Source organism: Spermophilus citellus, assembly GCF_964194105.1.
Source record: "Spermophilus citellus genome assembly, chromosome: 1".
Taxonomy (NCBI): Eukaryota; Metazoa; Chordata; class Mammalia; order Rodentia; family Sciuridae; genus Spermophilus; species Spermophilus citellus.
In genome coordinates this window covers 227714604-227742351 of record NC_138182.1, presented here as the reverse complement: position 1 = coordinate 227742351, position 27748 = coordinate 227714604, and the positions used below count along the sequence as shown (strand labels likewise).

The window sequence follows — 27748 nt, the reverse complement described above, 5'->3', positions numbered from 1 at the left end:
CTGTGTGAGGCAAGAAAGGTTTCAGGACTTCCCCAAGCTCAGCAAGAGTCCTCATCCCTTATCTCCTAATAACCCAGGGTAAACTCTGGATCTCCAGTTCATATTTACTGGACACACTGATCTCCCAACTGGTCTCCCCACTGTTGGCCCCAGCTCTCTCCAATCTGCTCAAAGCAAGACAAAAACATTCAATTATAATGAATTATAATGAAAATAATGCTCTGGGTATCTAGTCCCTTCCCCTGCTCTAAATCCCCCACGGGCTCCCTGCTGCCTAGAGAGGGAAGTCCTCTCTCCTACCTGCATGTGTGAGAGCCCCTTCAGTGCGTTGGCCCATGCACCTTCCTTTCTTCTGGGAAGCAGACATTTGTGGGGTACTGGAATCCTTCTTTTTTTTTTCCCCTTCTGCTGGGCACCTGGATCTTCCCTCTGGGGAATCCCTATCATGCATAGCTTTGATAGGAAGTAGAATCCCTTACAGAACCATGGGATTTCATTACCCACTCCCTGCCTCAGTGCAGCCAGGGGTCGGCACATGGATATGATGCTTATGCAGGGGTTCGCTCCTAAGCAGATAATAACGTGGGAGTAGTCAGGGTCATATTTAGGAACCAAAGTCTATTTATGTTGTTTACATCCAAGAACTATAACTGAGGCACTCTGCAGCTTATTTCTTTCATACAACATCCCCTTTGCAAACCGGCCATTCCACTAGTTTGGCCAACTCAGTGTCCCCCAAACACCATGCAGATATCTCCACCCCGTGGCACCTTTGACAGGGCAGAAGTGCCCTGGCAGGGGTAAGCATGGGGCAGAAATGCCAAGCCTGGTCCAAGGGCTGGATATAAGGGGTGGGGGCAGCCTACAGGAAGAGACTGGATATGAATGACACTGAGTTGTGAAGGATCAATACCAGTTAGCTAGACCAAAGGGAAAGATGGAGGGGCTATAGAGGGGAGGCACATTCTGCATATGCACTGAGGACAGAGAAGATATCAAACCATGAATAGGACGTAAAATTGCTCCCATGTCACTGTGTGCAAGATACCAGCATGGAGGGTACTTGGATTACAAATGTAAGCCAGGGCCCACTCACTCAGTTCTTGCATGTAGCTAATAATCTGAGTCTCCATCCTGAAGTAAGGAGGGCCTTAGAAGTATAAGCATAGATTTCCCCAAATCATAAAGATCAAAATTCTGTTTTCCCTAATTAGTGTTTTGAAATCCCTAATATTCATTCTCAACATGCACTCACCTCTATAAAATATAATGTAATATTAAGCCAAAACACATGCTTAGTTAAATTCTTCCCCAAGTTATTTAATTTTAGCTGCATGCAGTGGTGCACACCTGTAATCCCAGAAGCTTGGGAGGCTGAGGCAGGAGGATCATGAGTTCAAAGCCAGCCTCAGCAAAAAGCAAGGCACTAAAGCAAGTCATTAAGACCCTGTCTCTAGATAAAATACAACAAGGGCTAAGGAGTGCCTTAGTGGTCGAGTGCCCCTGAGTTCAATTCCTGGTAGCAAAAGACAAACCAAAAAATTACTTAATTTTGAATACATAGCACCTAAAATCAATCCCCACATGTTCCCAAGCAAAGCAGAAAATAGAAGCAGCTCCAGTATTGTCCAAGTGTCAGGTTTTGAAAAGACCCAAGGCAAGAAAGTCACACACACTTGGATTAGGGCTCCCAGCTCTGCCTCTAACTGGGTGTGTGACTTTGAGAAAGTTACTTAACCTCTTTGAAACCTCAGTTTTCCTGCCTATAAAGTGGAGCTATTGATACCAATAATTAAAAAACTGTCAGGGTGATGAAGTTAAGTGTATGTAAAGCACCCTCCCTGCCCAGCTACCTAGTGCTACATTAACTAGAGGCTGACACTATACTTTTCTTACCAGAAGTAGTGCCCCTAACAAAAGAAGACATGCCCCATGTACCCTGAGGTATCACCGAAAAGCCCATGGATCAGGAATGAGATGTGACACTGAGAAATCATTCAACCACTTGGAGGATCAATTTTCCCAGCTGTAAAATGGGGATAAAATTATTTGTCTACTCCTAGACATGTCAGTATTAACAGATTCTTGAAAACTTCAAAGGACTCCAAATGCAGAAGATATTACTATTCTTGCCAAGTGTTTGTGTACTTATGAATGACCTTCTCAAAGACATTTCTGACACCACCTTTGAATTTCCAGTTCAACCACTTTCCTTATGTCACTCATAAACTTACACAAAGACTCCTTATTGCTTATTAGACCTCTCAGATTGTTTGCTTTCCAACCCTTCTTAGTCCCACCCTGCCGAGCTATCCAAGGCCACTTCCCTGTATCCCACCAGGGTCCACACTCATTCCCACTCCTGCACTCTTGCTCATCCTGGTGCCCCTTCCTCAAAAGCCCGTGCCTTTCCCCTTCTGTCTCTCTCCATGGACAAATCCTAAAACCCAAGTCACTTCATCTCTTCCCGGGAGCCCTCTCTGATTACTCCAGAAATATGGATTCTCTCTGGAGCTTAAAGTTTTGAACTCCTAGCCAAATTTTCAATTGATATTTCAGACTTGACTACATTCTCTATTTCCTTCCTGCATACAGTTGTCTCAACTAGATAATAAGCTGCTTGAGGAAAAAGATCACATCATCTTTTATATTCTCATCCTCTATCACTCCAAAATAGTTCATAGAACACATGGAGGAAAAGGCGGCCTGCAGGTTCTCAAACCTCTTTGTAACCCAAAACTTGTATCCTCAATTCAATTCCACAAACACTCTTTGCTTGATGCCAACAGGAACCAAGATGAGTAGGGAAGGTTCTTGGGTCTACAGATTGAGACAAACATGTCAATGACAAATAACTGAGTATGGGAAGCTGGGCCCACAATGGCTGTAGCACTGGATCCCAACTCTTGACTTGAAATTTAAAACGACAGTTAAAACACAAAATTGCTTTTTTCTCTTGTAGGAATTGAACCATAAACTCAGATCAAGATGCAAGTCACAAATTATGCCATCAGAAAAATGTTGGGCATAACCTAAAAGTCCCATACTGGAAAGAGTATAGTAATAGAGAATTTTATGCAATTATTGAAAATGATCATTTTTGAATATGTATATAGCATAAAAATATTGGCTGTGGTTTACTACACATGAGGCCCTATGTGTTGTACTTCCCAGAGTGACAGCAACAAAGGCAGCTTGGTGACACCTTTAATATCTCCCATAATCTCTACCAGTTTCCCCCCAAATAATACAATCAAGTAAAACATGCTTCATTTCAAGACAAGACCTCCATTTCCAGATAGTCCTGTTGCTTTCCCTCCATTCTTGCTATTTACAAATTCTGAAATTGCCTTTTAACATATGGTAATTATTTTGCAAACAGCCCATAAAACATTATTATTCCCATTTATGGTTAAAAAAAAAAAAAAAAAAAACAGAGCACAGGCCCAAAATCACCAGTTAAACCCTGGTTGTGGTGAGAATTAAACCAAGTCTCTCTCACTTACCTGCTTACCTGGGCCAGGAGCATTTTCACCCTTTCTTCTTAAGGCTAAACAAACTCAGCAGACTAGTCAAAGCCTGTGTATGTAAACAGGTTCAGGGCTGAGATCATGAAATTTTACCCGATTCAAGTTCTTGTTTCAACTCTCTTAAACATCTTAGAACTATTAGCAGCATTCATCTTTTGAAAGTATTTTGGCTTCTCTGACTTATAGAATTTCAGGGTTTCAATTAATTTCCTCAAGCACTTACTACTAAGATATGTTTACTCGAATAAGCTTTTCATCTGGATAAATCAGAAGCTGGTGTACACAGGTAGTTTCCATCATCAGAACACATTTCTTGTGTGATAGAAGTTACAGAGTCCAACACTTCTAAGTGGATTATCTGCAGCTTCAAAACAAGCCTACACTCCATAGGAGGTCAACCTATAAGTGACATTTTAACTCATACGCTGACCTGGAGCTTTGGCTTATGCATCATGTTTAGCTATGTTTCAAGGGAGAATTAGGGTTCCCATAGAATTCCAAGAACATACTTCCTCCTGTTATACTCTTGGTGAAAGGTTTACATACACACTTCTCTCCGTGCATGAAGTGATGGAATTGGGACACCTAAACTCAATGGAGAAACAGGGACTAGGTATGAGCCACAACAGGGTGGGGAGAGGGTCTCCCAGAGTCCCACAACAGTAGCCCTCCCCTGCTTCCCTTCACTGCAGAGGGACCCAGTGTTCATCCTAGATATTCCTTACCCTACACCCCGCACTGCATCAATCCTCTTGGGGAGCTGAGGAAGAGACCTGCTATTTTTCCTCAAGCAAGCACAGACTCCCTTTTGATGTTTCCAAGCACCTTTTCTACTGGTAACAAATAGAAACATAAAATAGAGATAACAAACAAAAGTTGGTTTCAAAATCTTAAAAGGTTACAATGAAACAGGATAACTAAATAAAATTAACCTAAGAACACGTTCAAACATGTGGCTCACTTTATTTTAGGCATGAGGAACATGCCCTTGGGCAAATAGCTTTCAAGTCTCTAAGCTCCAGTTTCCTGATCAATAAAACTAGGGTTGAACTACCTTACATCTACAGTGTCTTAATCCTAAAGAGGGTCACAATGAAAGGTCTCTCCATCCTCAGGATGTAAATGAGTCCCATATTTCTGGCTCCTCTTACTCTACAGAAATAATTCTCATTCCAAAAAGCCTTTCAAACCGTCCTTGACTCTTTCTATTCTAGATCCAGTGCCCTGGCTCCCTCTTCCTGTCCCTATGCCCCTCCCCATTCCTTTAGCAGCCCTGCCCCCACAAATACATATATAAAACAGGAAGGAAAAAAAGCCATATACATGATATTTAGGAGTCAGGATTATATAATGGCCAAAGGCCCAAGGTTTAGATTCATTGAAGGTTTAAATTCAATCCAATTTAGCAACTCATTAGCTTGTGACCCTAGATAAACCACTTAGTCTAAGCCTCTGTTTCCTTGTCTATAAAATAGGGATCATAACAATGTCCATTTCATAAGATGCTGTAGGGATAGATGAGAAACACATATAAAGCTCTTAGCAAGAGCCTGGCATGTGCCTCATTATAACACCATCATCATGGTAATGGTAGTGGTGATTATTACTGCTATAAATATTTTCTTGAAGGATGCCATAACCTGATCAAGTGACACTCATTTCAAGAGCCGCTTGTGGAAAGAAGAGAAGCTTCTGTTTTCAGGGGGCAGGGGAGAGAGAAAATGAGAGGTGAAGGAAACTGTTAATGAAAAGTGGCAGGTGGGGGCACCATCCTGAGCATTTGTCCTTCCTCTCACCCCTCACCTTACGACTGTCCATTCTGTAAAGGGTGCAAGACAGTGAGGTAAGAGACAGGAACAGCCTGTGACCTCTAGAATTTAACTTTATGGAACAATCAGCACTCTACTTCATTTAATGAGAAGTTGCATTTGTGTTTTTCATGTAATTCCAGAAACCATTGTTAAGTTTTGTACACTTGCTGACTTCTGGTAAATATCCTCTGTCTCCATCAGTGATAGCAATAGATTTATAATAATGTTTCCTGGAAATGGCATTTTCCCCCAAAGACTGAACAAGAACTCTCAATGGAAGAGTCTCAGGAAAACAGCTCTCTCTTTTTACTTCATAAGGCAGAGGCAGCCTCCCAAAATTCAATTTTCAGGAAAATATTGATTTTCTGGACACTGGACATATTATTTTCCAAATAATAGAGAACCAGAGAATCTGCCATTATATCAGAATGTGAATGACAACCAAAAGCATCTCTGAATGGGAGTTAATAGCAAGTTTGCCAAATAGAATCAAAGTAAATCATCCCCCTAAGAACAATATTATGACTTATGATGCTTAAGAGGGAATAATAGCATGTGCCTAAGAAAAATGAACATCTCCATTTAACTGATATTTATCATTCAATTGACTAATATCAGAGAATCAAAGTGTGCTAAATACCGGAAGAGCATGTGGAAAAAATATGGCTCAATAATTTTGACCTTAAGATGCTCAACCCTCACCTGTAATCCCAGTGACTCAGGAGGCTGAGGAAGGAGGATTATGAGTTCAAAGCCAGCCTCAGCAATGGCATAGCAATAAGCAAATCAGTGAGGCCCTATCTCTAAATAAAATACAAAATAGGGCTGGGTTTGTGACTCAGTGGTTGAATGCCCAAGTTTAATCCCCGGTACCCCCAAAAAAAGGGGGGCTGCGAATGTGGCTCAATGGTTAAACACCCCTGGGTTCAATCCCTAATATGAAAAAGAAGGAGGATGAGGAGGAGGAGGAGGAGGAGGAGGAGGAGGAGGAGGAGGAGGAGAAGGAAGACTCAATCCAAAAGGTATGACAGACTTAAACAGAAAACTTTACATACGAGCTGTCACAGACAACACTGAAGAGTAGAAACTAAGTTGAAACAGATAGTAAGAGACTGAAGAAGAGCAAGGACAGTGACTCCTAGTTGACCCTCACTATCCATCCTCCCTCTTCATTTTAGCAGGATTCTTCAATTTCAGCTGGGCACACAGTCAGCCAGCTAAAGCTTTACTGTCCAATAGGGTGGCCACTAGTCAGACAGGGCCACTGAGCACTTGGAATGTGGCTGGTTTTACCTGATGAAATGATAATATTTTAGATATATTTGGTTAAATTCATTGGGTTAATTCCACTTATCACTTTTGGCCTTTTAACATTATTAGAAAAGTTTAGATTATATGCAGAGTTCATGTTATATTTGCATAAGACAGCAGCCTTCCTTGATGTTAGGTGTGGGCACATGGTGAAGTTGTGGCTAATGGGAAACGAACAGGAATAATATATACAATGTCTAACTTGGGTTTTTCAAAGGAAGGGCTCTGCTCTGAGTGTCTTCTTCCCTTGATGTTCCTGGATGGATACAGATGAGTGGTGGTAAGTCAGCTGCCGCCATGCCAATGAGGAGGTGCCCTAGGGATGCAGAGCAGCAAGAGAGAAGGAACACGGACCCTGGATAACCTCAAAGAAAGCCACCCTACTCTCCACACTCAACTCTCTGGCTTATACATTTACAGAAGACAGGGATTCTTAGATTACTTAAACCTCTATTTTAATCTCTTTAAGGTGAATAAAAAAATATTCTATTAATATAGAAGAGTATAAGAGAAAGTTTCCTAAAGGAGATGATACTATTAAGGACATTTAAAGAGCAGGAGAAAGAGAGTGATGTTTTGTTCATGAGGGCCAAGGGCAAGAAGAAGGGTATTTGGGGGCAGGGAAAAGGTAGAGCAGAGAGAGACTTGCAGTTGTGCACAGTGAGCTCTCAAACAGGAACATGCGCTTAGGGCCAGGGAGGGAGGAGCACTGAAACACGAGGCTGCAGAGGCAGGTCAAGTCCTAGAAAGCCTTGGAAGGTGGGTTGGGGACCTTGAATTGTTATCATATAGAACAGAGAGCTTCTAAAGAGCCTACCCAAGAAGGGAACAATCAATTCTGTTTCCAATAGATGAATCTTTCTGGTGCCAGCACAATAGCAGTATGGAGACGATACGACAGAATTAAGGCCTATTCACAAGGTAAAGTTACCCTAGGAATAAGAAGAAGGAGATGTAAAAGCAGACTCTTGAGGTTCTGGGTTAGAGAAGGGTGCTCACAACTGAGGCAGGGGAGGCAGCAGGAGAGTCATTTGGGGTGAAGGGGGAAGTGACAGGGTTAGTTTCAGACACTATTTATGTCATAAACAGCTTCCCTTTGTCCAGCGCTTAAAAATGGTACAGAATCAATCAAGGACATAGTTTTCATGTGGTTACCCCGTGACCACAAATACTGACAGGCAAACCAGGCGTTTCAATACGCCTGAAGGCAGAAATGGAGGAGGAAAAGAAAAAGAGGAAAAATTCATCAAAATCATGGAATCTTGAGATACTGATGAAACTCTCCAGCCTGTTCTCAGACTGGGATTGTGGCTCAGTGGTGGAGCACTCACCTAGCACATGCAAGGCCCTGGGTTTGATCCTCAGCACCACATAAAAATAAATAAAATAAAGGTATTGTGCCCAACTACAACTAAAAAATAAATATCTTTTTAAAAGGGAGTCAAAGCTATGCCAAGATTTTAAAGCAAATCGTTTGCTCAAAATAGCTCTTTCTTAACCTCTTCATTAATTTTACTATTAATAGTAGTGAATTCCTCTATTGCTCAGAAAAATTCATTTTCTCTAATTAGTTACTATGTTTTCTGAGGAAGGACCACACGTACCAAGACATAATTCAATTTAAGATTTTTCCAAATTAAAATCAACCAAGATGGGATAGAAATTTACAGTAACTTTTTTTTTACTACTTGAAACCACTGGGATATGCTATTTTAAAGAACTTACATATATTCATTTGGCTCATTTTTGAGGAAGCAACTCGAGAAAAAATTCCATTGCTTCTAAATTTGCTAAAATGCTAGTGATTAGAAACCATAAAAACCTAATTACATAAACACCTTTTAAAACTGTGACCCTGGGCAAGTTATTTAACTTCTCTGAGTTTCAGTTTCCATATCTTTAAAATGATGATAAAATCAAACCCACCTTCCTACCTCCCAGAACTATTGAGAACTAAATGAAATGTCAACTGCAAATGGATCAAATGGATATACAAACTATTCTCTTCCACAGAAGAAACTCTGCAAGACTACTAAAATCTCTTTCTTGTAGGGAACAGCAAGCTAGTGGACAGAAGGAAAGCAATAACAATAATTAACCATGATTTTCATAAAAAGCTTCCTAGACAAAAAAAAATAATAATCTATTCCAGGTGTGTTTAATGCAGATTCTCAGGTCTCACCTGACAGAAATTTTCCTTAAATGGTATCGGTGCCAATGGTTTGTGTTTCAAAGACCTCCCCAGGTTCTCACGAGTAGATAGTTCAGAAAACGATACTCTCCCTATCCTAGAAAATGCCTGAGATAGCAGGCCCTTTCAGTATTGCTGTATCTCAGATGGCTGGAATCTGCAGCTGTCGATCTATCCACTGGGCAGCATTTGTAGACAGCACCCAATTCACACAAGTCACTGAGCTAGGCCTGTGGTCTAGTGTGGAAGGCACATGACAACATAACCAGTGATGATAATAACATGGTGCAGGATGTGCAATGACAGAAGTGGGCCCAGGTACTCACATGAGCACAAGGGACAGATGGCAACTGACTCAGTCTTCAGGTGTTCTAAGAACAGGAGTCAGCTGGGTCTTTGCAAGGAGGAGGGAGTGAAATGAAGAGGTCAAAGTAAGTGCAAAGGCAGCAAATTAAGCATCTAGGTGTGTTGAACGGAGGCACATGGGAGACCTACTCTGCAGAGGCAAGGTCAGAGGAACACCAGAGCCAGACCAACAAGAGTCATGAGGACTAAAGACTATAGGGAGCTAGTGAAGGATTCCAAGTGGAAAAATGGCCTGCTTGGCTTTGTATTTTAAACTTCCCTCTGAGAGCAGAGAGGAGTATGGATGGTGTTAGAGGGAAGGAGAGGGATGCAGACAGGCAGAGGGGAACCTGGGAACAGGGACTGTTGTAAGGAAGCCATTATAGCAGCTCAGAAAAATGGTAAAGCCTGAAACAGGCGAACACAGTTGAGACCACGGAAATTACTTTGAGGTCTGCTAATTCAATGCCTACCCAGAACCTTGAATCTCACTGACTTTAGGGATAATGCAAAATGGGAAGATGCAGAGCAACAGTTACAGTAATCCCAGGAGGGCACACACCTACTGTATCTAATACCTAAGAGGCAGGTCATTTAATCTCCCCTCCTCTAGGCCATAAAAGTATTTTCAGTCATAACCTTAAAATGAAATGCACTGTAGTAAGAAATGCACTGTAAATCTTGCTTTCTGATTTTGTTTTTTGAAATATACATATATATATATATATACACACACACACACACACACACACACGAGATTGATATGTGTGTGCATATATCACACCAGTAAAACATAAAGCAAATGTAAATAAACCTTAATGTCTCCCCAATATAATGAAAGCAACCACTAAATTGTGCCAATGACATTTTATTTTCTTCATTTATCTTTTAGTTTTAAAATGATCTTTAAAATTAAACTTCAAATCAAAAGATATTATTTGAATTCAGTAAAATACTTCAAGTTTAAAATGTTCACTTAGAAAACAAAACCACAAAAACAGCTCTCACTCTGCTTCACTGCTTTACAAGTTAAATACAGAAACTCCTAGAGATCACACAGACTGACAGATTTAAAGTAATTCAAGTTTTGTTTTTGGTCTTCATCATCACTGTTATCATTGCTTATCTCAAACCTACTACTATGCAAATACACTGTTAAATAGTGCTATAACCAGGTGCGGTGGCAGTGGCATATGCTTCTAATCTCAGCAGCTCTTGGAGGCTGAGGCAGAATTGCAAGCTCAAAGCCAGCCTCAGCAATTTAGCAAGGCCCTAAAGCAACTTAGGGAGACACTATGTCAAAATAAAATGTTTAAAAGGGCTGAGGATATGTTCAGTGGTTAAGTGCCCCTGGGTTCAATCCCTGGTACAAAAACAAAAACAAAAAAAAAAATAGTGCTATAGAAATCAGACACAAGGTGGACCGAGATCCAGCCTAAATGACGCCAAAACTTTGTGACTCTATTTTCAGAACAAACATGGGTAGTATGTACAGGGTTCGCTTATAACTCAGAGTTGTCAGACTTAAATTCCATGTTGACCACAATGTGAATTAAAGGATAAATCACTAATATGTGCCAATTAGAAGTTTAATGGATATAGTTAAAATGCAACTATAAGGGCAGCAATTGCTCAGAACTTAGAACAGAAATTTGGTTTTGAGGAGCAGTAACTCTGAGAGATATCGTCTGAATTGCTGGAGCAAGACTAAATGGATGAATATCAGCTTTTAATGTACTTTTTAAATTTTCTGCAGAAAATGCACACTTTATCATCTATACTTGGGAGCAGGAAGAGGGGAACATGCCCATTGTCCTTGGGATGCCCATGGAAACTGAAAGACCAAAAAGGACAGAATCAAGGTCAATTAAAAAACAAGTACAGAATAGTAGAGTGGAACAAAAGCAAACAGGATAAATCCTTGGGAATCACTGAATGAGAAATCACCCTCACATTCAAAACACAACACATTTAAAATGCAAACAAACTCCTGGAATGTGTTTAAAATGCTAAGAACAGAGCGAAGGTAGTTACAAGTCAGAATTTGGGGTCTAGAGTATTGTGCTTTGTGTGAGGCTTTTCTGCTAAAAAAATAACCAGGAACTTGAGAAGTCATAATTAACCAATTAGATAGCAAATTAGACTCAAAGGCAGGACAGGGGCAGGGTATGAAAGAAAACAGATTGGATTTTTTTCCTGTGAAGTTTTAGGATGACTATGTAAATCAGATTCTCAAACACAGACAGATATCTTATATAGATTGTGACAATGTAAAAAGATGAGGCAAATACTTTGATCATGAAGACAAAACTGAAAACATAGAGCAAGTTGACTATGGCATAACCTTCTCTGGTCTCTGCCACATGTGGACAAACTGGATTCCTCTCCAAGCCTTCCATAGAGACACCATGGGAAAGTGGACACAGGATCCAAAAGTCCCACAGACCAGGAATAAGAAGCAAGTACTGCACAAGGAGTAGGTTACTTAACCTCTCTGCTCCTTAGACCCCTCAATTGAAAACTAGAGATATGTTGTAAGGTTGTTGCAGGAATTAAAGATAACACGCATGAGGCTCCAAGTCCAGTGCCCAACCCAGGGAAAGCAACCAGTGGTCGCCATCATCTTCATTATTAATATCAAACTCCAGAACTCCAAACCAAATTGTCTTTCAATAACTAATGAAAGTGACATAAGATACTTCTTATGTCAGGGCCCGCAAATGCTGCAGGAACCACTTAGATGGTCAACTAAACCACATAAGCTTCATATTATAACTGCGCAAAGATGTTCACTACCTAGAGAAATTTATTAAATCCCCATCTTATGCAATAGGAATAATATGCATCCCCAGAAGATACAGAGAGGAGAATTTTTGTTTAATGCACTAAGAAGCTAGATCCTTCTCAGGGAGGCAACAAAAATTCAAGTCTCCAAAATAGTCAAAGTTTACTTAGCCCTAAACATTTCCCACATGGAGGTGAGTAATATTTTTTTTAAGTGTGTTGTTCAAATTGAGCATGACTCCAGATCCAGATTTAACATGAGTAAAAAGTGTTCCCCTTGCCATCACCTGGTCATCACCCACCAATTCAAGAGAAAAGGGTCTTCTGGTCACCAGGTTTGAAAGATTAGAAGAGATTGATGCTTGGGGGCTGTGGAACTCTCTCTTAATGAAAGAAGGAGGCAAGCATTAGTAAACCATTTGTACATATACCTCCCCACCAATATATGAGAGAAGTACCCAAAATGTCTTTGGTAATAACTTGTTTTTTTCTTAAAGGGGGAATTTGTGGTGTAATAAAATGCTTCATGAGTGTTTATTTCCTCAACTGGCCTTATACTCTAGCTAAACAGTGAAATAAGAACAGTGTCTTTGTGACTATGAGGGCAGAACCAAGGATTCCTATGAGAATAGGGCCACTCATTAGTCCCTTTTCTTGCACAACAGGCCTCTTTGAGACTTTCTTCTCCTAATTTGAATTGGCCCCACATTTTTCTTACACATTACTAAATGCAGAAGTGTTAAATTAGCAAAGAGACTTAGAACTGGCACAGCACCAATTGACCATATCCACTGCTTTTCCACATACATATTTACAGCAATAGTAAATCCGTGCCATAAATAACTTTCTGTAAATGGAGTTATAGTTTCATAATTATATTTCACTTGAACTTCTCAAAGTGCTTCCATCTCTAGCTCTATAACTTCATTCGACTGGTAAACTACAGTCCTTTATCTAAAGGGCTGCTATTGTCCCCATTCTATAGGTGAGGAAACGGGGAATGCAAAACAACCATATAAAGTTAATATAGGTTTGTGCCTCCAATCTCAAATTTAATTTTGAGACTCTAAGTGAGACCAATTGCATTTCAAGCAAGAATGACCTATTAATAAATAATCCTTAGCTGGCTACCTTGTAAAGAATAAATCCCTAGCTGGTTTATTTGTAGAGAGAATAATTGCTTCTTTTTAATTTTTATTTTTTACTTTTGTTACTATATAGCAATATAGAAGAAAGCTCTGCTGAAACAGAGTATATTTTCATTTGACCTCTGCTGGCCAAATCTTTGGCACTATAAATATCAAACCCCTGTGAAATTGATACTTTAATGCCACTCTTGTTCCAGCCGTATGAAATACATTTAATAAAGCCGTTTAACATTTTTCAGGGCACTTCATATCACACATGCAACTATTTGCATATTGTTCATAGAATCACAGAAGGTGACAGATGAGGAAACCGAGATTTATAGTACTATCACTTATAAGCTTATGGCAAGATGCCTGTTTAATCCCTGAAAAATAAATGCAGAGAAGAATCCAAGGGAGAAAGTTGGAACAAACAGCCAGGACCAGAAGTGCCCATCCTTGGGAACTTCGTCCCCCTTTCCTCTTATCTCCTAATCACATATAGTACTAATGCCCTAGACTAGCTATATTTGGGAATGCTACTTCCTATAGATGCTATATATAGCTTCATTTTAACCATATTCTGAGTTTTGATATTCATCTCTGTTACAAACATTATACAATACAGAAAGAGACTCTCGTTTTAGGGTTGACGTTTATTAAGCTATAGATTTGACAATACGTAGTACTATTTTTCTATACTATGTGTTATTCCTAAATAAGAAAATTTTAAAGTATAACTGTTAAAGTCCTGATGCATAAAGCTAGTTTTTCATTTCAATTATAAGTTTATACTGACAGGTGTGAGTGGTAGGACTGCATCTAATCACAAAGATGACAACTGCTACAAGCATGGCTGCTTAAAATCTCTTTAGAGTCTTTATACAGCATAAAGTTATATGCTTGAAACACCTAGTGATGGTAAGGCTCACTATTTATACTAGGAAATCACACATTACAAAAAGGGAAGGCTTACAGTAGAAAAGGTCACTATCATTCTTCCTGAGCAGAAAGTATTCACTATATACTTGCATTTCTAATGCAATAATTCTATACTCAATAAAGAAAGACAGAGGACATAAACCAAAAATATATCTTTCCAAGGAAGTAAACTACTAGATTTAAATATCTCTCTCTCTCTCTCTCTCTCTCTCTCTCTCTCTCTCTCTCTCTCTCTCATACACACACACACACACACACACACACACACACACACAAATAAATCAAACCATAACATAAAGGGCTATGGCTGATAACTTACTTGTAAAATCAATAGAATTCAAAATTTATTTTTATAATGGTAAAATATATAAATTTATAGTTATACATATTAGTATATTTTTATTGCTAAAAAATATCCAAAGGCAGACACACAAATGTTTCCAACAGCTGCACAAACTACTGAACTAATTACAAAAGCCTCTTTACATACATCTGTATAATCTCTTAATTTAGAAAAAGGTGGTTTCTAATTTGTTTCATTTCAAGGTAGCTCACAGAGTATTGTAAAAATACATTTTGTTTAATTACATATGTATACAGAGACACACACACAAAACAGAAAAATGAAAAGCTTCTCCATCACTCCAGAGGTGACTGAATGAGTACCACTTCAGTAGGTTTGGCCTTAAAAGCATTCTGTCCACAGGTATGTCTCCCAGCCTCCTCTGTAAAATCCCATGTGCTGGGACCATAAATACACTTGCCACATAAAGGCATCCTGGCTGGACATCTTCATCCTCCAAAATAGCTGCTCATAAACAAGCAAATATATGTGTACCAGCTACTTTAAAGAATGGGAAAAAGGAACGTGAAAGTGTATCAGTGAGGGAAAACAGCCACATATTTGGAATTCTACAGGAATAAGTTAATAAGAAGAAAACAGGCACCTGGCAGGAAAAATGTTAAAGAAATTATTGAGATGTGATACACTTCCTGTCAAAACAACTCATGAGGTGGTGATTCATTCAATTAGTATCTTGTAAGTACTGTGTGACTTTAAATGTTCCATAAGCTTAGTGATGTTCAACTGTGGCACAGAAGGATTTATTTTTTTAATTTTAAGTTCTAAGCTGTTTAAATCACTCTGTGCCCCCAAAAGCATAAAAGCCAGCAGATACTCACTATATTCACAACAGCACTATTTAATGTCACTAGGGCAAGATAATGCTTGATGATTTAACTTCCCTGGTTTAGTTTTGGCTTAAGCTGTGGCCTTCAGTGCAATTCAAGGTTGTGGGGTGCTTATCCCTGGACTGGGAGCTGTTCCCCCATCAATTGAAATGTGAGAATCACTTCACTCTTGACATAGCAAGAGGAACACCAGGATCTTTACCAGAATTTCCCAAATTCTGCATGTAGAATTATTCATACATAAACTAGACTTTTTCATGCAAATGTAAGATGTAAAGTCATCATAAGAGATTGCCAAAATAAACTTAAACTGGTTTTGTATGTGTGAGTGTGTGTGTGTGTGTGTGTGTGTGTGTGTGTGTTGTTAGGGATTCAACCCAAGGCCTCACATGTGCTAAGCAAGCACTCTGCCACTGAGCTATATCCACGGCCTAAACAAGAATAGTCTCTTCTATTTTATAATATCCAAGGCCTTCCTCATCCCCAAATAGATACTATAAATGTCCAATTTATTTGTAAGCACAACTTAGCAAGGTGGGTTTTTTTAATCCCTATTAACAACAATTGTGTACTTCTAAAAAATAAACTTTAAGGCAGATGCAAAATTTTGTGGCTGAATCTACCATCTGAAAGATATTCCTTCAAGTACATTTATAAACTAAAAAAATGTATGCAGGTTTTCATTACAATGGCTATTTCTTAAATTCACTTCTGTTTTTACATCATCACTGAAGCAGATACATACTTATAATACAGATTATATTTATAACACCATAACAGGTGTTAAAAAACTAAATGATACTTTTGGTCCCTATTATATCAAGCATGTCTATCAGAAAAAAATACCTTTGCTCAGGCTGCTGAAAGCACCCTGCTACACCATCTCCACATTCCTCATAGCCACCCGCTTTCATGGCAGCTGATCTGGTAGCACTGAGAACTCCTCAAGAGCCACCTAGAAGCCTATTATCTCTTATCCTCCAGCACCCAGCATATGCCTGTTCCTAGTTATTACTAGCTCAACTCAACTCAATGAAGGTTCAAAAGGCAAACAGAACCCCTAATACTCCCTGGAGTGGAAAAGCTTTGGAAAGAACTCCTAGACGATAAGAAAGGGTTTAGAGTATTCACAGGTAGCACACAAAGTCCCAAATAAAATAATGCCCAATGTTCAAATCACCAGCATAATTGAATATTTTTATCTTCAAGTTTTATGAAAGATGAAGGGATGTCATGCCTTAAAATACAAACTTCCTATATGCACAAGTTTGTGTTTTTTTAATATTACTAGTTAGAAATCACATGATATAGTAGTGGTTTTCAAAATTTGCTTAAAAAAACTATGAAATGAAACAGAAAGAAAACCAACACATTTCTTGAGAGAAAAGTAGGGGGAAGAAGAGGAAAGAGGCAGGAAAAGAAAGAATGAACCATTAGAAATGTTCTTACTTTGGCTTAAAATTGATATTTATCAAAAATACCAATATTTCAGGGCATATTCTCCACCTACTCTAAATGGAGTAGGGTCCATTAAGTTCCATCTGCTAAAATGAAATTAATACCCACTTCTACTCATCTTAAAATTCAATTAAAAATAATTACTGGATTATTATTGGTTGATTCCACCTCACTGCTCTTGAAGTATTCTGACAGCAAAAACATGAGCTGAATGTGACAGGGTAACCTCAGAGTATTAGCAATCATTTTTCCCTATGCAGATGCAATACCAAAGTACCATCTTCACACTCAACTTCCTGAACAATCTAGACATTGTCAGTCAAGTATCTGAATGTGCTCTGGGAACCAAGCATTATGCTACTAACCCCAGGGGCCTTAACATACCATCCTTCCATTCACAAAAGCTGCAAGATGGAACACATCATGGAGTGGGCAGGCCCCAACCCCCTGGGTTTCAGATGAGGTGAGCAGGGACCAAAGAGGTGACATGACCCAACCAACATATTAGGCACAATATAAGATTTCCCCCCAAATTCCACTGTGATCCAACCTATATCCAGACTGAGAGTCATTTTAAAACCTTCATCTCACATACAATCTATTACCCTCTACACTGAATGCACAAACCACCACCAATTAAGTCCAACTCACACTAAAAAGACTGTTTTAAAATTCATTTAAATCCAGACACCTCACCTACTTCTCATTTCCACCACTGCTTGTCCACTTCTGTGGACACTTTTTAAGTTATCTAATAACTTACAATGACAAAAAAAGTATATAATGGAAAAAAAAAGTATATAATGTGAACTTTTGTGAACAAAGACCCAATGAATAACAGTTAATGAATGAAGATAAAGATTCCTACCACAAATGTGGAAGAAAAAAAATCTTACTCTTTATTTTTAATTTTAAAAAACCCTCTTCTGATAAACCAGTATGAAAATTAGACTTGGCATTCTATCAAAATGAGATTTTTCTTAAACTGCTGGTTAAGTGAAGTTGGATTTTCTTTAGCTCAGCCCCATTTTCTGTTAGAAGAATAAGGCAAGTGAAAAGTTAACCTGGAACTTTCTGCAGCCTTGAAGAAGACAACCTAGAGTTTTCACAGTAGTTGCAAAACAATCCAAGTTGTCTACACAAAATCCGTGTAAAATCTCATCACCCTCTTCTTGCATAAGATTCCAGCACATTTTTATAAGAAAGCTAAAAATCAAAGGACATGAGAAAAAGTGTCCTTAACAAACATCTAACTAAATAAGACCTTTTAACTGAAACCAAGAATTCCTTTTATTTTCAATAAGCAAGCTATCAATATGCCTGGTGATCAAATGAGAAAATAATACATAGTATTTTATATAACTTATTCTGACAAGAAGTATGCAACTGACAAGAAATGCTTCTCTTTTACTCCCCTGAGACTCCATCAGTTAAAACCCTATATTGATAATAGGTTTTATACATTGTCCTTTGCCTACAAGAATAGGAAACAGCCAGCAGGAAACTTGCTAAGTCCCTGGGGGCTGTGATAACTGGTATAAAAGCAACTTCCAGAAATCCATTCATGAGCACTTGGAACAAGTTGCAAACTTGGGAACTCCATAAAAGACAACCCTTCAGCATTAGACCAACTGCTTCTTTTACATGAAAGAATAAAAGGCTTCTGAAAATAATAAGGAAACACATTACACTCTTCTACAGAGTCATAAACCTAGACCTTAAATCCCCTAACACTCCACCCAATTCAAATTACACCTCCACCTAACTTTACTACAATGAAATCACCACCAAAAAAAAAAAAAATCCATCTATTAATAGAAATAGCCAAAGACAGGGGCTGGGGTGGTGGCTCAGTGGTAGAGCATTTGCCTAGTATGTGTGAGGCACTGGGTTCAATTCTCAGCACCACATATAAACAAATAAAAATAAAGTTCTAACAACAACTAAAAAAATTAAATTAAAAAAAAATAGCCAAAGACCTCCCACTTGGAAATGAAACTGATGTTACAGAGATTTGAAGGGATCATTACATTCAACAAGCTCACAATTCTAGCCTTCTCATTCCTAGGTTTCTGCTGTTTTCCACTTGTACCATTTTTTTAAAGGCTTTGTTTTTGCCTTCTTCTTGGCCCCTTTTCAGGAACAAAGATGAGGAATATTGCTCTTAAGACTTCTATCAGACAGATGAATGACCCAAATAACCTCAGGCTTTCCAAAAAGCTATAGATAAGATGTATGTTTCAATTTATTTTTTTTTATGCTACAGTGTCAAGGAAGGGATAGATCTGCATAGGGCTGGTGAGAGGATGTGGAAGAATGATAGAAATAAGGAGAACTCCTCTATGTCTACTTGGACTTGGTCTACTCCTGGAGGAGAATGCTTTTCTAATTAAAGAGGAGATAAAGAACATCTCTTAGTGTGAAAGTCAGTTTTAAGTGAGTATCAAGCTATTTTAAATTAGTTCCAGGCTGCTGGACATACCAGGATAGGAAAGAATCCAATGAGATTTCCTAACTACATCAGAAACTGTAGAAACTGATGCAAGGATTCACTATGGGAGATAGCTATATGTCATTTCCATTTTCAAAAAGGCAGAATCTACAAATTCTAGACAGAACACATTTCATGTTGATCCTAGATAAGATTCTAGAGCAGAAAATTAGAGGACTGGTGTACAAATATATCAAAGAGAAAATAACAGACACACAGAGCCAATGGGGTTCTCTAAGAATAACTCCCCTGAGAATCACCCCATTATATTATGTAATTATAAGCTATTAGACTGGTAAATAAAGAGATAAAGTAGATAAAGTGTGCAGCCTTATGACAATACGGAGGTTTAATAATCAGATGCTCATACAAATGGGTGGTAATTAGTTGAATGATGCGACCCAAAACTGATGAATGTAAGTGTGAAGTTTATGTAGGCAAACCAGATTGCCCCATCCTAAACCTCACCCTTCAGAGCAGTTGTGTTTTTATTTTTTAATATCCTTGAGGCATTAAAGGACTATGCAACCATTTATATACAAAAGAGGATGTTCTACTTTGATATATATCATAAATATAACCGTATATATACAAAAGGGTGGTATTCTTCTTCATTAAGCCTGACATTTTTAGGAAATTTTGCAGTTTTTAGAATTGCTTTGAGATTTAGGCTAAAAGCTGTCTTATAGTTAAAATTGGTGGCATAAGTCTACTTTCCTTGAATTTAAGTGCTAGGTAAATGTTAAGGTAGCAGTTGGTAAGCATATATGAATACGTTCATTTATATATATATATATATATATATATATATATATATATATATATACGCGCACACACACACACACACATGTGTATACACATCCATACACACACGTATAGTGGATAACTTGAAACTAATAATGGTTAGTGAATGTTATAAATTTATAAACAAGCTAAAATATTTCTGAAAGGCCAGATCAAATAGTGAAATATAGGAAAATACATTTAAGAGAGAGTAAAATTGTTCATAGCCTGAAAAGGACAATTTTGCACAATCCCATGATGAGATGTGCCTCAGTAACAACATGTATAAAAAGTATGCAATTTCAAGATGACTGTGAACCTTGAGGATCAGCAAATACCACTGCTTAAAAGTACCATAGTTGTAATATTTATGCAGGAATTATTCTCTCAGGTCCTTTGCCAAGCAATTTATACAGACTAGCTTATTAAGTCCTTATAACAACCCTATGAGAAAAATAAACACTCAGACTAAAAGTTTAGGTGACTTGTCCAAGACAAGGTAGAAGTGGCAAAGCCCTGAGTCTCACTATCTCTCTGGTTTTCAACTGCTAATCTTATCAGTGAGGTTTTACTCCTTTCCCTAGGAAAAAAGGGCATCTCTCCAAGACTAGGATGGGTCCACTGTACTCCACCCTGTCAGCACCTTAAGAAGAATATAGTAGATTTGGAATATGTTAAATACTAAGGGTGATGAAAGAATTCAAAATCATGCCACTTAACAAAAGCTGCAAAAACTTGAAGGGTTTTTTTTTCTAGTTTCAATAAAAGAAGTTCAAAGGTAGAAGTTTTAATTTTCAAAAATGTAAGTGGCTTTCATAAAAATGAAATTGTTCAGAATGGTCTCCAAGCAGCAGGATCATGGTGAACTTAGTATAAGGAAGAATTGTATTGAAAAGCCTCAGCTTTCCAAAGATAGACTAGAATATCTTTATGGTTGAGTTCCTCATCACCAAAAGTATTCAAGGACAGACTGGTCAACCATCTGGAGGTATGTTACACAAGGGAAATGTTGTCTGCTAGCAAGTAGACAAAAACTTTCCTGTTTCTACCAATCCAAAGACTCAGATTCCAATCAAGAATTCCATTCATTTCCTCAAACAGAATGATACAACTTCCTTGGAAATGTCCACAGTGTCTCCCTTTTACATTAAAAAGAACCATCCATCAACTTCCTGAGCATTATGACCTTCCTTTCCCTGCATTACAATATTTTCCAAAGCAATCTACACCTGATACACAGGAACAAACTACCACTAGTCTTTGCAGCAATGCTGTGAACTGAAAGGACCTGAGATAAAAATAGCAAAATAATTGAACCAACAAACAAATATATATACAAAATAGCCTAAATCAGAGTCTCTGCCATCAGCAGACTTAGACTGAGGTTGGAAAGTTGAGATTTACATACACTCAAGAAACTTACACACAGTGAACCCAGGGGCAGGTGGCAAGTGATAAATGAGAGGAACCAGCAATGTGGTAACAGGAATTCAGAAGGGAAAGCAGTTCGGTTGTTACTAAGTGGAAGGTTCCAGAAAGAAAGTGCTGTGAGGACTATAATAGATGTTAGCTAGGGAAAAAATGAGACCTATTGCAAACAAGTCAAAAAGGTTAGACATACAGTCATCCTTCAGTATACAAGGGGGATAGTTACCAAGACATCCATGAATACCAAAATTTGAGGAAAATATATCCTTCAAATAAAATTACATATATTTGCATATAACTCACACATCCTCCTGTATACTTTAAATTATCTCTAGACTATTTGTAACACCTAATACAATGCAAATAATTGTTACATGGTATCATTTAGAGTAGAATAATAGTGGGAGGAGTTTGTACATGTTCATTAAAGACATTTTTTTCTAAGTATTTTTGATATGCAGCTGCAGAAATTTGCTGGAGAGGGTCTTTGTCTGAACCATGCAGCCCAATGAAAACCTCTCAAGTTTCACCACACTTAAAGGTCCTTAATGTAAACTCCTTTGGCCCAGATTTTATTTTTATCATAAAATTAAGAAACAATCAGCCTGTTTATCATTCCTCTTTCCAGTGCTTTACCACCTAGCTTCCACATGGGTGTGGGGGTTCTTCAGAAGGAAGGGACCAGGGTAGCCACATGACCTGAATGTGTGAGATTCAGACTTTTATGTCTGAAATCTCTCTGGACTAAGTCCAGAAAAATAACTGCAAGTCATTTAAACCTGGTGACTGCAATTAAGGTAAGATAAAGCAACAATAGTTATACCTCATCATCCCTTCAAATGCTTATGGTTGCCTGCTGCAGGCACAATGCAGACCTGTAGACTGCACATTCCTGACAGTGTTGACCCAGACAGGTGAGACTGAATTGACAAATACCCTCCCCACCTTCCAATTTCATGACTGTACAGAATGTTAAAACTGAAAGGGTCTTAGAGACCATCCAGCCTAATCCTTTGTTTAACTGGATGAGGAAATGGAAACCAGAAAGCATTCATACTTGCCCAAGGTCAAATGGCTGAGACATTACCAGGGACTCCACACCTGCCTTGAACTTCCAGCCTAGAGCTATTTCCCCTGGGTCACACTGACATCTCGCAGCCTTCTAAAACTTGGAAAACCTAGTAAAGCCACCACTGTTTTGTGTTTTTATTTTTGTGTTTGGTGCTGGGGATAAAACCCAGGGCCTCACACGTGCTAAGCACATGCTTTACCACTGAACTACACCCTGGCACTACCACTCTTTTTAAATGGTTATGAGTTTCTGTAAACATAATCAAAATCATTTTCTGACACTTTCTGCCAGGCACTACTAGAAGGGCGCTCCATCAGTTAGCTCATTGACAATCCAATAACGCAGGTTACTACTATTATTCCCATTTTACAAATGGAAAACACAAGGTAGGGAGAGGACACCCAGTCAGGACAAAGCTGGGATGACTGTCTAACCCAGACAGTCTGGCTCCAAAGTCCACACTCAAAACCACTTTGTTAGAGTTTATGAAATAAAATCTATTTAAATTATCAAATAATGGGAAAAAAGGAGTAAGCTTTAAGCACCAAGGGCATGGCCACCAGTGTTCGATGATGAACTTAAGAGCTAAAACATAAAGTCAGTTAGTGTACGCAATATATCTCTTGGTCATCTATTGAGTTCAGGGAATATCTGTGTATATACTTGATGAAAATTTATAGAGAAGCACATTTTTAAAAAGGCAAAATGGCCATAGGCACACCAGTCAAAGCCTGTCACTTGAAATAGGCAGGATGTTATTTGCATGCTAGTTTTGGAAGGGTCTCTTCTGGGCACACTACTGCAGAAAGCAAAAGTACCATTGCTGACTTCTGCCTTTTCCAGCCTTCACTCATAGATATAATTTCTTCAACTCTTAAAGGAACATCACTTTTGTGTTAACTTTCTAAAGAAAAACAAACCTGAAATTGCTAATAGTTGAGGAAATTACTAAACAAAAATATAAGAATACACCTCTAAAGAATAATAAAAATACATTTTGATAAATGTGTTCAAAACCAACATCACTGGAACAAATACCCAATATTCAATTATATTACTTTTTCTCTTATTAAAATGATGTCAAATCTCATTATCTTGCTGATCCAGGAGAAGTAGTCCAGGAGCAATAATGGTACAAATAAACAAATTACCATTGTGCCTAAGATCAAATTTCAAGGGAAAAATGGGAGCCAATTAAGAAGATGCACTATCACATTAAAAAGTCACATGGCTTATTTGACCATATGGAGTCTGCAAAAGTCTACTCTGGAAATACAGCAGATCCCAGAACTCTAAAGCCAGCAAAGTGTCTCTGTGACATGAAATTCACAACCCACAGAATTAGAGCAAAGAGCGATACCAGGCTCTCAATAAATATTTATTGAATGAATGTAAATAAAGACAAATTTCAGCCCGCCCTGGTGGTGCATGCCTGTAATCCCAGCGGTTCTGGGGGCTGAAGCAAGAGGATCATAGGTTCAAAGCCAGCCTCTGTAACTTAGCAAGGCCCTAAAGCAACTTAGCAAGACCCTGTCTCAAAAAATTTTTTAAAAAAAGGGGGGGGAGTTGTGGCTCAATGGTTAAGCACACTGGTCCCCCCAAAATTTTTTTTCACAGAGAGGCGCACGATAGACTGTCAAAATGGCAAAACAACAGTTAACACTGCCTTGAAGTTTTGAGAACTTATTTTCAGTAGAATAATAACCCAAATGTTGTGGAGACTGGACAAAATGACAGCGTACCATCCACTTAGGGCAAGACGCTCTGTCAGATATGTCCTGATCTATGCTTTGTAAGCAAGAAAAATATTTCTAAGCCCAGCTTTGCCTAAGCAAGAGATCTGGACTCAAGCCTTAAAGGTTGGCATAATATTTACAGTACAACTCTCCACATGGCAAAATTCCCCCAATTTGGTACATTTCAAATGTACTACTGTTTTTAATTCAGTAGGAGTTGCCCAGCATGACCCATCTCTTCATAACAAATCCTGTTTAAGGACACTCGGTGGGGGTGGGGAGAGGCATAGCTACTTTGCTCCACTAAAAGCAACATAAATACAAATGCAATAAAACAAAACCTACATAAATCAGATCTGTCATATCTAATCAGTAAATTAAAGCATAATAAAATTATAATCAGCTTGAGAGTTTGAGAGTAATTTAGGTTCTTTTCAGTACCATGCTAGCCATGGCTCAGTAGAAAAGGGTTTTCCAACATCTATATCATAAATCTTTCTTCTTGGAAGTCAGTACTTGGTCATAAACCCTGGCAGGTCTTGAAGTTGGAACTTATGTACCAATTTAGTGGTGACCAATTTTGTACTGAATTCTTAATAAAAAGTAATATAGTATATCCCCCTATTTGTTTTAATACTGCTTTAAACACATTTCCTTTTCTCATGTGGCATACTAAAAGAGGTCATGTATCAGAGCTCACCTGAAATTCCTGCCCAATGTCTTATCCACAAGAGTAGTTTCTCATAAAAACACAATAAGAATTTATTCCTAACACTTCTACAGTACTCATATGTTTAAAAAGAGAGAAAAAAAAAGTGTGAAATCCAAGCAGAGGCCCTGATGAAATTTCATAGACTCTTACCAACTACTTCTTTTTTTCTTTTTCTTTACCTTTAAGTGTTTCTTAACTGCTTAGAGGACAGACGGTACTTCAAAGAGAAGTCTAATGATACATCTGTTACATAACCTGTGCTTGATTGGCCTGATTATGTGGTTTTGATAAGAAAAACAGTCAAAAGCAGAACAAACACTCTCTGTTCTCCATTCTCCTATTAGCCAGAACACATCTGAATCACACACCCAATTACTAGCTCTGTGACTCTGTTTCCCTGTCCACTAACTATCAGGTCTGCTGCTATTCAAATTCCTATTTAATCAAAGTTAATGAGTATAATAATCAAATACCATGTCCACATCAGAATATTACATTGAAATGCTATATTGCATTAAAAATTCCAAAGGCTTTTGCAGTATTTATTCCTTTTCCTCCAAATACTCCCAAGGGGTTAGCTTGGCCATTGGTGAAGATTAGGCAACACCTATTTATTTTGACAACCTTTATATATAATTCCAGGACAAAGATATAGAAACCTTCCAGGTAAAGTTATCAATCTGGACTGTTCTGTGCAAAGTGGATCCCACAGAACAGAAGGGCAAGTTTTTTTATTTTCTGGCTGTGAAAACAAGATTTTGTTCACCCAGACAAGCTTCAGGAGGAGGAACACAAGAGGACAAAGCCTCAGGACACATGGAACCTCAAATGGTCAGTTCCTTATAACCAGCTTACTTGTTTTTTTGTTTTGTTTTGTTTTTTCATTACTTGCCCAATGGGCGGACTGGTGGTAAACCTCATCTCAGTCTGTGGAGACTGAGACCCAAGCAGGGGTCAAGGAGGGGGAAGCAGTGCACACACAGATGTTGCCTCCTTTCTCCACCCACTCAACTGTAACATAGGAAGGACCTCGTCGTCTCCTAAAGTGGATTCTCTCTTGAAAATCTAACTGGTGTCTGGGAAACCAGAATTGTCATTTCCTAAGCGGCCTGAGCACCCAGTTTCCACATGGTTTTCCACAGACAAGAATGGTTTCTCCCTCTGCTTCTCAGTCGACTACAGGTCTGTCATTATGACCCTTCGCCAACGCTAAGCACGAGAAGGTTAGGGTGCAACAACCCATATCCCAATATTCCAGGAGAAAACCTTTCCATAAAATAAGTGCGAGAAATCCCACAGAATCCTGAAAGCTCCTCCCAACCAAGAGGACCACAGATGCTTTTTATAACAGCAAATGTTTCCACACAAAATAAATGTTAGTGTTTGTGCCCGGAGCTTGAGCTTGGTTTGCACTTTTGGAGTCCCTCCAAGTACCTCAACCCAAGATCAGAGGCACAGATGGGAAATGCAGACCCCAGCTTTCGAAGCTCTCCCTTCTCCCCGACTCCCGAAGGACTCGCGTTGGGTATTCCCTCCGCCCATCCCCCGTCCCCAAGGTTGGCCGACCAGGGCAAGAAGGGTCGCTGCAGGCTCACGGTGCTCTTGTGCTGCCGGAGCAACCTCGCGCTCCACAGCTGCCGCCGCCGTGCAAAACTGAGCAGCTCTCTGCACTTGTTGCGGTCCCCGACAGACCGGGAGGCGGCGCCCAGCCCTTCCTCCGCCCTGCATACAGTAGCACCCCAGTTTCACGTCTGCTGACCCCTGCGTCCCCGAGGAGCAAGTGGCCTCTGGAGAGAGTTTGTCCCCTGCAAAGTCAGGTGGGCAAACTTTTCAGCCCAGGGCTACCGGGAGACGTGGAGGATGGAGCCCCAAGGAACATTTACCTGGAGCTGCGGCCCCGTAGCCTCCGGAGCCCAGGCGAGGCGCAGCCCCTCGTGGCCTGCCCCAGGGCGCCCAGGTATGCGCCCCCGGCCCGCCGCTGCCCGAAGCCGGGAAGCCTCTAACCGGAGCTGCCAACACCCGGCGGCGGCCCTGCTGGGGCCCGAGCGGAGGGGGCGGAGCCGAGGCTCCCCCGCCGCCTGGCTTGCCAGCCACTGGTGCCGCCCCCACTCCCCCCGCACCTCCCCGCGGCCACTGGATCCTGCGACTGCCCACCTCCGGGCCTCCACGGCTCGCAGCCGCCGCATCACATGGCGAGGCCCGCCAGCCGCGCTTGACACCGGCTCCAGGAGGAAACCTGAAGCTGCTCGGACTCCTAAGGCTCCACCAGCCCCTCCTGCCGCGGGGCGGTGGCAGGTCGCCTTGGCTTCCCTTCCCCCAGCATGGAGCTCCGGGACGCGCGGAGACTGGCGCGGACCTGCAGCGCCAAGGGAGGGCCCGGTTGCACCCGAGGGGCGGCGCCCGTGCGCCTTGGGGGCCCCCACGCCTAGGCGCCGCAGGAGGAAGGGGCTGGCGGTCCACTCCTGAGAGGAGTTGTGCCAAGCCCGGGGGAGGCCGGGCTGTCCTCAGCCAAAAGCCACCACACCCGTGACATAATGCGACCCAGGTCTATTACAATAGGAAGTATTATTTAAAAAACAGTAAACGCCCTCTTATTTCATGAGGCTGGTGTTCCTCTGGCCGGGAGCTTTTTGCAAGCTGTGATTCCCTTTGCGTTCTTGCATGCAAGTGGCCAAAAGTCGGCAACCTTGCGACTTCAAAAACGAATGAAAACCATATCCTTTTTTTTTAAACAATGAACAATATGGAGGATTGTTTTTATCCTTCAACCCGCTTTTCCACTCACTTAGAACTGATTGTAACCCCAAGCTTACAAGTCTGTCAGCCAGACCTCTAT

General features: G+C 39.8%; 1 protein-coding gene across 4 annotated transcripts in view; it reads right to left on the bottom strand.

Annotated features, from left to right (window-relative positions):
• Nucleotides 1-27398, bottom strand: part of ARHGEF28 (Rho guanine nucleotide exchange factor 28) — a 306138-nt gene extending 278740 nt beyond the window's left edge. For 2 of the 4 annotated variants that reach the window (XM_081287605.1, XM_081287606.1), the window contains exon 1: nucleotides 26796-26928. The gene's annotated coding sequence lies outside the window, so the exon portion shown is untranslated. Of the gene's footprint in view, nucleotides 1-26795; nucleotides 26979-27066 lie in introns of those variants that run through there. The other 2 variants (XM_081287604.1, XM_081287607.1) reach the window with 2 other exon arrangements.
• Between the last annotated feature and the right edge of the window lie 350 nt (nucleotides 27399-27748).